This window comes from Sus scrofa, chromosome 1 (assembly GCF_054392235.1).
Source record: "Sus scrofa isolate SSC_HxYL_T2T_F1_AM1 chromosome 1, Sscrofa_HxYL_maternal_Yorkshire_Landrace_v2.0, whole genome shotgun sequence".
In the NCBI taxonomy this organism is placed as follows: Eukaryota; Metazoa; Chordata; class Mammalia; order Artiodactyla; family Suidae; genus Sus; species Sus scrofa.
Genome location: NC_139383.1, coordinates 169,666,318 through 169,678,409, shown reverse-complemented (window position 1 = coordinate 169,678,409; position 12,092 = coordinate 169,666,318).

Sequence of the window (12,092 nt, the reverse complement as noted above, 5' to 3'; positions counted from 1 at the left end):
GCTGCCTGTTTCAGTAACGTGTTCTTTTTCACTTCTAGGTAGTCTTCCATGGTATTATTATATGCCACAATTTATTTATCCATTCTCCTTTGGTGGACAGTTGGGTTGTTATCCATATTTTGGCTATTTATGAATGAAAACACTATACATATTCATATTTTTCTACTTATCTTTTGGTGGACATATTTACTCATTTCTCTTGGGCATCATGCCTGGGAGTGAAATTTGGCGTATGTTAAGCCTTAATAGATACTGTCAGTTTTCCAGAGTAGAATGCAGGAGAACACGAATTGCTCTATAATCTTGTCAGCATTTGGCAGTGTCATTCTTAATTTTAGCCTTTTTAAGATGTGTACTAGTGTCTAATGCAGTTTTATTTTATTTTATTTTTTTGGCTGCATCTGTGGCATATGGAAGTTCCTGGGCCAGAGATCTAATCAGAGCCTCATCTGCAAACTATGCCACGGTTGTGGCAACACTGGATCCTTAACCCATTGTGCTATAGCAGGAATTCTCCAGTTCTATTCTATGGCAATTCCAATTTACAGGCATGGTACATTCTGCAAAATTACGACTTTCTAAAGGTTGGGGAAAAAAATCAGAAACTGGATTCTCCTTTCCAAAATGAAAATGAAAAGTTAAACAGGCAAGGAAGACTTTATTTAAGGCTATAGCAATAATGGAGACAGATCAGAACTCAGTCCGAACTCAAGTCCGTTGCAGCAGAGGGCAGTAGGGTTTCTAAGGGTTGGGGTGAGCAAGTGGAAAAGTACTGGAGGATCTTAGGCCATCTGTGTCAGCTAATTGACTTTATCCAGACGAAAATAAACTTCTTGTATTTGTATGAAAGGAGGCAGTTTTGCAAGTTGGAGCAAGACATCACTAGAGTTAGGCTCCTCTTCTCCCATGGGAAGCAGAAAATATCACCTCACCTCCTTTGAGGATGAAATTTCGAAGAGGTGGCTCCCAGGTCTTGTAGAAAGATATATCTGGGTTCTAAAACTGGAAAAAGCCTTATTAAAAATTTACATCTATCTCAGAGGAGTAGAGAATCAATAATCATAAGTTTTCTAAAGAAAACGCTCTACATAAAGGAAGGTCAGGGGTTGCCATCAGGAAGAAACTTTACAAGGCTGAATCCAGCTGAGGTTGAATCCAACCTTAGGGTTGTCTTGGTCACCTTCCCTGAGACATAGTGAAGATATACTTTGTAAATTCACGCTAGAGTTGCTGCCTCCTCCCTGTGCTGACTAACTTATCTGCCTGCAAGTGGGTTGAGCTTTGCAAGAGTGCCAACTTGGCTAGGATGCCAGCGGCTTGAGCTGCTTTGGGGGCTGATGGAACACAAGCCCAAGGCTATCAGGATTTCGGGAGGGCAAGTACAGCTGCTAGTTGTTGTCAGCTGCTGGGTGTGAGTTTGACACCTCCTTCCCTCGGTGCAGCAGAAAGAGCTTCCATTCGGCTGTGGTACAGAGCTAGATGACACTGGCCATATATGTTTGCCTGGAGTGAGGACTGGGGGCCTCCATGGGTGACATTGTGGAGGTCTGTGTTTTTCTCCAAGGTATAAGGTACCATATACCTCACCTGAGCTTTTCATAGAGCCACTACCATGCAGATCTCAAGAACACAGCCGGATCTGGAACTTGTCATTTTTCCTTGTTTCAGCTCCTCTCTGTCTCCTGCACCCCCGTCCTTGCAACAGTGCTCCCTCTGGCACCTCCTCATTCCAGGCCTAGGAAAGTTTCACATTCTAGGCAAGAGAAATAGTGAATCTGGGGAGTTCTCCAAATGGAAAGAATCTGGAAAGAATCTGCATGTGTCAGGAAGCGAAGCAGCAAGGCTAAAAGGGATCAACAAGGAGAGGCAAGAGAGACAATTCTGGGGGTTCCGGGAGCCTAGCTGGTGTCGTGTTCTGTGTTGGGGTTGTACCTGAACAGAAAGAGGAAGATAACTGTGGTCCCGTTTTCTCCCAGCCTCCAGGGGAACCATTCCCAGAAGGTTTACCCTTTATTTATTTCATATTTAAACAAAAATATGAAAAAAATAAAGCCCATCAGAAACCAAATACCCAACACTCCTGGGGTTTCTAGGAGTGATTGAAACAAAACTGTCTCGCTTGACCTATTTGTCATCAGAAAGTACAGTTGTGGGGAAGAGGTAAGGGAGGGGGGTGTGTCAGTGAAAAGCTTCTTTTCTTGGGTTGCATTCTTTTGTTGTTGTCTTTTTAGAGCCGCATCCACGAAATATGGAGGTCCCCAGGCTAGGGGTCAAATCAGAGCTACAGCTGCTGGCCTACACCACAGCCACAGCAACACGGGATCTGAGCCGTGTCTGCAACCTACATCACAGCTCATGGCAACATCAGATCCTTAACCCACTGAGCGAGGCCAGGGATTGAACCTTCATCCTCAGGGATGCCAGTCAGATTTGTTTCCTCTGAGCCATGATGGGAACTCCCAGCTGCATTTTTGAATCATATTTGGTAGCTTGGCCCTTTCACCTGGGTCCAGTACCCAGTTTTAAAAAATATTAATACTCATTTTTTAACATAACAATACAAAGGAATGATGAGCAATTTTTAAAAAGAATCGACGGCAGCAAATGAAATCCCCAAACACCCTCTCTCACTGAGGGAGAGTTTGGTCTATGCTACCCAAGGTCTAGGGATTGGGCCACCAAATTTGTTGCCCTAATCTTGGTGTCAGAAAGCTTAGGCTTCTATCTTTGCTTAGTTCCATTCTAGCTGTGTGACCTTAGAAAAGATACTGAATCTTTCTGAGCTCTTTACAATGGGAATCATGTATAACTTGTGAAGGGGTCAAAGGGAGGAAATTAGAAAATATATGTGACAGGTCTGGCAGTGCCCCTGGCATGGGGCTGTCAGATAAAATACAGGACACAAGGTTAAGTTCAAATCTCAGATAAACAACAAATTTTTTTCCATAAAAGTATGTCCAAATATTGCAATTATTGGATGTCTTATATTTTATTTACTAAATCTGTCCACCACATCCTAGGATGTTATAGGTACTTGATAAATGTTTCCTCATTTCCACTTCCTCACAAGCTCATCTAAAAAGGACTTCAGACACCGCCTGATTTAAATGTTGCTAAATTGTGGTTGAAGGATGGGGCGACAAAGAAAGATGACTGTAGAAAAATCAGCTATAACCGTATTATTATTTCCACAAGGAGAGCAGTACCAAAAATAGCACAAAAATACTGCAGACCAGCGTATTGTCCTACCTGATCATTCATTCTTTATGCTGTGCTTAAATAAATCATGTTTTCTAAAATGATGCATTTCTATCCAGAAATTTAAGTTAGGTTTATGATGTGGTTTTGAATGAGAAGAACAGGATAGAAGATTGTAATTACATTTTGATCTCCACTACATTAAAATGCACAGAAAAAAGTCTAGGAGGAAATATGCGAAAATACCTCAGAGTCATTGGATTTTTTTGCTCCTCCTTGCATCTTTTTCCTCCCATAGTTTTGTGTAGTTGCATTGTTTTCTCTTTTTTTGGTTTTTTTATGGCTGCACCAGTGGCATATGGGAGTTCCCAGGCTAGGGGTTGAATCGGCCTACACCACAGCCACAGCAACGTGGGATCTGCTGAACCGAGTCTGTGACCTATACCACAGCTCACTGGCAATGCCGGATCCTTAACCTCCTGAGTAAGGCCAGGGATTGAACCCACGAGCCCGCATCCTCATGGATTCTAATAGGGTTTGTTACCACTGAGCCACGATGGGAACTCCTATTTTTTATGTTTTAATTAAAGTATAGTTGATTTACAATGTGGTGCCAATTTCTGTTGTACAGCAAAGTTAACCAGACAGGCAGAGAGACAGGCAGAGAGACAGACAGACAGACAGACAGACAGACAGACACACACACACACACACACACACATTCCTTTCTTATATTTCCTTCCATCATGGTCCACCACAAGAGATTGGATACAGTTCCCTGTGCTATACGTAGGACCTCATTGCCCATCCATTCTAAATGTCGTAGTTTGCATCTACTAACCCCAAACTCCCAGTCCATCCCATTCCCACCCTTCTCCCCCTTGGCAACCACAAATCTGTTCTCGATGTCTGTGAGTCTGTTTCTGTTTTGTAGATAGGTTCATTTGTGCCATATTTTAGATTCCACATATAAATGATATCGTGTGGTATTTATCTTTTTCTGACTTCATTTAGTATGATCGTCCCTAATTGTATCCATGTTGCTGTAAATGGCATTATTTTGTCCTTTTTTATGGCTGGTGGTATTCCATTGTATATATGTACCACATTTTTTTTTTTTTTTTTTAGGACTGCACTTGTGGCAAATGGAAGTTCCCTGGCTAGAGGTCAAATTGGAGCTGCACCTGCTGGCCACAGCCACAGCAATGCAGAATCCAAGCTGGATCTGTGACCTACATCACAGCTTGCAGCAATGCCCGATCCTTAACCCACTGAGCAAGGCAGGGATCGAAGCTGCATCCTCATGGATACCACTTGGGTTCTTAACCTGCTAAGCCCCAATGGGAGCTCCTTATGTGTATCATATCTTAATCCATTCATCTGTTGATGTACTTTTAGGTTGTTTCCATGTCTTGGCCATTGTGAATAGTGCTGCTGTGAACATAGGGATGCGTGCATCTTTCTGAATTGTAGTTTGATCTGGATATATGCCCAGGAGTGGGATTGCTGGATCATATGGTAGGTCTATATTTAGTTTTCTGAGGAACCTCTATATTGTTTTCCATAGTGATTATACCAATTTACATTCCCACCAACAGTGTATCCTCCTTACATCTTTACAGTTTTCAATATTGCCCAAATATTCTATAATGAACTGATTACTCTTAGAATAAGTAATGCTTAAAGTTCTTTTTAAAATTAGATTAGGTTTATAATTTATCAATTATATTAAATTATAAATAAGCATTTTAATGAATTCAACAAGAGGTAATAAACAACCTAAGTTTAAACTTTTAATTATGGACAAAACAGAAATTCAGATTGTAACAAAACCATAGAGTCGATCTTTAAAAAAGCTTTGTTCTGAAGTATAAAACAAACAGGAAAGTGTACAAAACACAAATGGACAGCTGAACACGTTTTTTTAAAAAAAAGACCTAGGTACCCACGTAGGTCAATACGCAGAACATTGTTGGTGTCCCAGATGCCCCTCCCCCATCATGTGCCTTTTTCCACTTGCTTCCATCAGTTGGTTTGTGTTGTTTACTTCCTTTTCCTTGTATTTCATATTTACCACCTAAATTGTATCCCTAAAATACATAGCTTAGTTTGGCTTGTTCCTGAACTTGATATAAATGGGATCATATGGCAAGTATTCTGCTGTGTCTGGCTTCTTTCACCCAACATGCTTTTAAAGTTCGTTCATATTACCTAGCATTGTAATAATTTATTCATTGTTGTTGAGTTGATATTTTTGTATGGGACTATACTACCACTTAGATTTATTTATTTTGCTGTTGATGGCCATTCGGGCTGATTCCACATTTTAACGCTGTGAACTGCTATCACTCCCCTTGTCTGTGCCTCCTGGTGCACGTGTGCTCACTGGACTAAACTGCTAACTTCTGTGAGCTGACTTTGTGCCAAGGAGTCTCGTACTTATCCGTGACCATAGAAGGAAAAATGGATAAAGACCTTAGAATTTAGAAGTCTCAAGCTGGGGATTTTATGATCATGGATTGGCTCCTATTCGTGACAAATTCCTATTTCAAATGACTGAAAACCCAGCACTTTTCTTAAATGTCAGAATAAATCTGCTGTTATTTTTAATGCATTAAAAATTCCTTTAAATGGCAAGAATCAGTCTTAAAAGCCTTTTTCTTTCAAATTAACATCTTCTAAATGTGAAGGCTTCTGCTTTGTGACTAACAAAAACATTCGCCAATATTCCAAATTAGACTCTTGCTTTTAGACAAAATCAGATTTTTTTTTTTTTTTGAGCTGGAAGAGATTTTAGAGACACTATCTGGTTCAACTCCTTCATTTCATAAATCAGTAGCTGAAGCCTCCTTGAGGTCAAATACCTTCCGAAGGTCATAGTTAACTAGATAGAATAGAACCAGAACTAGAATGAGGACTTCTGACTTCCAACCTTGTGTATTATCACACTCCCCCAAAGTATTATATGAAGCCACCTTCCAAACTATGGGATGTGTAGAAGACTGAGAATGTTATTTGGCCCTTGGCACCATCGTTATATCTGACTACCTGATCCCCTCTGCCTGATTTTCCTGGCATCCCATTTTTACTGCAGAGTTATGGTAAGATTATACATAAATCTTTGGCACTGGTGCAGTGGTTGGTTTTTATTATTTTGATCCATCTGGCAACAGATGGTTGTAAATTGTAAAATTCCTGAAAGTCACAGCTCTGTATTTACCATAACCATTTATTACTGCCAATAGAAGGGGTGGGGAGGGGCAGTACTAGAGATAGTAACTCTTTGCAGACTCTACCACTGTGATTCCCAGATGCCATTCTGAGATCTGGTACTGGTGTGGGATGGTATTTTTCTTTCCTTGCTTTTTTTTGGCTGTGCCCGTGGCATGTGGAAGTTCTGGGGCCAGGAGTCAAACCTGTGCCGTAGCAGTGACCCAAGCTGCTGCAGTGACAACACTGGATCCTTGACCTGCTGCACCACAAAAGAATTCCCAGGGATAGCATTTTTCTTGATCCGTGGTAACGAGAGAGAGAGAGAGAGGAAAAAAAAAAAAAAAAAAAATATGGTAAAAAGTTTTTCATAAGATTATCTTTGTTCAATTTAAAGGATCTACCTTTTATGCCAAGATAAGTCTTTCCTACTTTTTTGTTTTAAATGTATTCTTATGGTATTTATGGTTTCAAAATGTTTTTGAGGGCAATGCTTACAACTGTTTCAGTTCCTGGCATAGTGCCTGACATAAAACAGGCACTCAAAAAATACTTACATGAGATGGCCAAAAAACACATGAAAAGATGTTCAACATCACTCAGTATTAGAAAGATGCAAATCAAAACTACTGTGAGGTACCACCTTACACCAGCTAGAATGGCCATCATCAAAAAGTCTACAAACAATAAGTGCTAGAGAGGGTATGGAGAAAAACAAACCCTATTACACTGTTGGTGAGATTGTAAATTGGTGCAACTGTGGAAAACAGTATGGAGATTTCTCAGAAAACTAAAAATAGAGCTACCATTTGATCGAGCAATCCCACTCTTGGGCATCTATCTGGAAAAAACCATGACTCGAAAAGACATATGTACGCCAATGTTCATTGCAGCACTATTTGCAATAGCCAAGACATGGAAACAACCTAAATGTCCATCAACAGAGGAGTGGATCAAGAAGATGTGGTACATATATACAATGGAATATTACTCAGCCATTAAAAGGAATGAAATATCGGCATTTTTAAAAGCATGGATGGACCTAGAAATTATCATGCTAAGTGAAGTCAGTCAGACAATGAAACACCAACATCAAATGCTTTCACTGACATGTGGAATCTGAAAAAAGGACACAGTGAATTTCTTTGCAGAACAGATACTGACTCACAGACTTTGAAAAACTTGTGGTTTCCAAAGGAGACAGTTTGGGGGATGCGGGGAGGCACTGGGGGTGTGGGATGGAAATCCTATAAAATTGGATTGTGATGATCATTGTACAACTATAAATGTAATAATTTAATTGAGTAATAAAAAATTAAAAAATAAAATTCCATTTCTTTAACAGATGTGTGGCTATTCATTTTTAAAACGTGTCCTTGAATCATGCTTGCTAAATGTGTTTTTCAAAGAAATGCGTCTATTTCAATTAAGTTACTGAACATATTTTTATAATTTCTTTATTATAATCTCTTAATTGTCATAGCATCTCTAGTGATCAGTATTCTATTCTCTGATATTGGTAATAAATGTTTTCCCCTCCTTTTTCTTGATTATAATCAGCAGGGATGCATCAGTTCATTTTTTTCATAAAAGAAAAAAATAAACTTTGACATGACATTAAAAAAAAAAAACAACTTAAATGAGTGAGTAATAAGTAAATAACCTTAGTTTGGTCACTAATTTCTTTGGTGGGGGGAATCCTGTGGGGGGAGGATTTTACAAATCTAGAAGTCTGATAAATTTCAGATTTTCCATCTTGAGTAGCAAAACAAAACACCCAGTGTACTGGAGTGTCCCCCCAAAACTGGCATTTACCTGGCACCTTGGAAGGTAACTTTATTTAGAAATAGGGTCTTTGCAGATGCAGGCAAGTTAAGGTGAGATCATAGTGAATTAGAATGGGCCCTGGTCCAGAGACTGGTGTCCTTCTTAGAAGAGGGATATTTGGACATGAGACTCAGGGAGAAGGTGTGTGATGACAGACAGCAGAGGAAAGAGACTCTAGTAAGGTGGCTCCAAGACCTTACTTGGAGGAATGCTGGCAACTACCAGAAGCTGGACCAGGCAAGAAAGGATCCCCTCACCCCAGCCCTAGCCTTCAGAAGGAGCATGGTCCTGCCAACACCTTGATTTTGGACTTTCAGACCGTGAGAGGAGAAATTTTGGTTGTTTGAGCCATCTGGTTCCTGGTACTTTGCTATGGTAGCCCCAAGAAATAAAGAGATCCAGGAGTTCCGCTGAGGGGAAATAGAGGAGAAAGAGCAGGATTCCTAGGGATTCAGTGTGTCTCCTATAAATCTATTTTGGGGAAAAAAAAAAAAAAACACCACACACACGAGAAACCCAGGGTATAATGAATGACTCTAAGTATAGGGGAATCATCTGGAGGATACCTTTGTATTTTTAACCATGGACAGTTTAGGGGGAAATGCTTTGGGATGATATAGGAAGGATTTTTGCTAGCTATGAATCTTGATGGAAAGAGATAGTAAGCATTTGTTAGAACCAAAAACGGGTTTCTAAAACCTGGGCAAAAATTTACACTTTTTTTTTTTTTTTTCTTTTTAGGACTGCACTCTTGGCATATGGAAGTTCCCAGGCTCAGGGTTGAATTGGAGTTACAGCTGCCGGCCTATGCCACAGCCACAGCAATGCCAGATCTGAGCCACATCTGAGACCTACACCACAGCTCATGGCAACGCCGAATCCTTAACCCACTGATGGAGGCCAGGGATTGAACCCAAATCCTCATGAATACTAGTCGGATTCATTTCTGCTGTGCCAAAACAGGAACTCCTACACATTTTTAAATGTATTAATGTTATGAAAGCCCAGTGTTTAAAACAATTGTATGATGAATTTATATAAGAGAAAAAAACAAAGAATACTTTGGGAAGAAATATTTATACCCTAATACGTAATTTAGATTTTCACATATCCCATTTACCTAAAATAAGAACCATCTATGTAAAAGAAGAGAGTAGGTCAGTTTTAACTAAAGCTTTAAAAAAATGACAATGCCTGTAAGTAAGCTTCCTTAGGGTAGGTGTTTTTATCTATTTTATTTACTGGGGGTAAATGGTGCCTACATATAAAAGTTTAATAAATACTTGTTGAATGACTGTCCCAGGTATTTTATATTGTTCCTGGAAGTGGTGGGGGTACATGATCTCTATTTCTCAGTCTAATACTTCATTGTTGTGACGAGTAACACTTCTGTTTATTTCTGTGAGGCAGGATACGAGGAATAAGAAAAAAGACAAAGAATTATGGGATTAAAAAGGGTTCACTAAAATCTGAAAAGTTATCAAGCCATAGCTATAAAGTAGACAACCTAAAATGATTGTGGCAATCTAAGCTCTGGATAGAGTTCAGATAATAAGTTTGCGAGGGAGGGGTGAGGCTTCAGAGAGCCCAGAAGGTCTTGTCCTGCCAATGAGCAGGGAGCATATGAGTTCAGTTTGGCCACGTGGGGCCCATTTAGTGCACTATAGCAGTAATTTGCTAAATGGGTCCCTCATAGTAAAAAAGAACACGTAAATAGTGAGCAATTTAGGGATGGTAAACCACTAGTAGCTCAAAGGATATAAAAATGTGAAACTATAATTAGATTCCTTGTTCATAATGTACTAACTAAATGTATTACATTGTGTATTGCATCTTTCTCAGTTTATTTCTGGACACAGCTGAGCCCTTAACAATTCAGACTGAAACCATCCCCCCATCAATTCATGCCTCCATTAAAATTCCAACTGCTTATATTAGGAAAAAAAATTCCAAAGATGGTTTCTTTTATCTTGGATCTAAGGATGCAAACAGGGATTAACCTAGATACAAAACATAGCAAGTCAGTTATAAATCACAGAGCATAACATAAACTGTGGCAGTAAATTGAAAATTATGTTCTCTTTTTCTATACTTAGCTGTGAAAATATTTTAACAAGTTGGCATCAGGGTTTGTAACTTTTACATCTGTTGCTTCTTTGGGGGATTATCTTTTAGCATTTGAAGATATGATTCTTTGAAAAGTGTGGCTAGTCAGAAATGTGTTATTAGATTGTATATTTGGAAAATTTTAAATTGGGAGGGGGGCTTGTTTGTGAGTTACCTGGTTTCAAGATATTGGCCTATTCTCCACTCTGCTTTCAGGAAGGAGAAGCCACTATCTGGAAAATATTTGTCCCTAACTGAAATCCTTTTCTTGTTCAGAGAAACTGTACAGTGTAGGTTGGCTTGGATGGTCTGGATGATGTTTCATGATACTAGCAAACAAGTTTCATTGCCCTTATCATTGTTATTTCAACTACGAGGTTCCAGTTGGTGTCCAAGGGACTGTCTATCCTTTTTTTTTGAAATTTGTTTTTATTTTTATTTTTTGGACATTTATTTGTTTCTTTTTTGGCTGCCCCTGGCAGATGCCATTCCCCAGTCAGGTGTCAGATCCAAGCTGCAGTTGTGACTAAAGCCACAGCTGTGGCAACACCAGATCCTTAACCCACTATGTAGGGTTGGGGATGGAAGCTGCGTCATAGTGATCCCATTACACCACAGTGGGAACTCCTGGACTGTCTATTTTTTATGAACTCTTCTTTCTTTCTCTCTTTCCTCTAACCCCCAAGTTTAGTTAATTTATTGAAGGTTTGGAGGTAAAATGAAGGATGGATCACACTGTGAACGCTTGTTCTTCTGCTCTTTCTTCAACTCTGGTTTTTGTTATTTTAGATACAAGCAAATATGATGTTTTTCAGATGAGTGTCACTGAGCCTGAAATAGTTTATTATATTCTAAAAATTATATTCTGCATTCTTCCTCTTCACCAAAAAACTCCCCCCAAACCAAACTCATTATTTTCTGAGGCTGGAATATATTTCCTTTTTCTTCGTGTTGAGATACCTTAACATTATTCATTATTCCCTTCCTCCTGCCAATTTTGTAATCCCTCAAACCAAGTCTAACAGGTGTGCATGATGACTCTCCAGCTCCTCCCCCTCTAATATGTTGAATACTAAATTCTCCAGGCAATGTTTTTACTTTCATTTTCCCCCTTGGGGGATTTTTTTTGGTTATAAATTTAAGCGTAAACAAAATTCCTAGAGGCAAAAAGGGCAGCATTGTGGCAACTGTGTAAAGCTAAACAACAGAATGTGGAGTTAGATTGAGTACAGTGTTATAATTTCTTAGAGAGGATGCAAATGGACATTGTGCCAATGATTACAGTATTTACAATTAGAACAAACTTCCTTGAGTTTGTTACATTAGCTGAATAAATATAACTCTAGAAAGCAAATATATGGGAGTTAATATATATTTCTGAATACAGAAAAAAAGAGGTTTATTGGAAATCAACTAAGGAACTAACCAATATAAAGAAATATAAATAGTCCATGTTTTAGTACTGAAACTGAATGTGCTCTTTGTTTTTTTAAACCTTTTAAAAGGAAGGCTAAATTTAAATACCATTTTTTTTTTCATTTTTAGGATAGTTTGGGTTATGTGCTACTCAAGGTAATGAATGCATTGGTGCAGTTGAAATTCATCTTTAATGTTACCTCTTTCTCTGCCTCTTTACTGTCTCTCAGACACTGATCCTTCAGCAAGCAATCAGTTTCACTCATTCCATAAAATTTTATCCAAAGTGAAGTCTCTATTGTTGGACTTCCCAGACTAGGTTAGTTCCCCTTGTT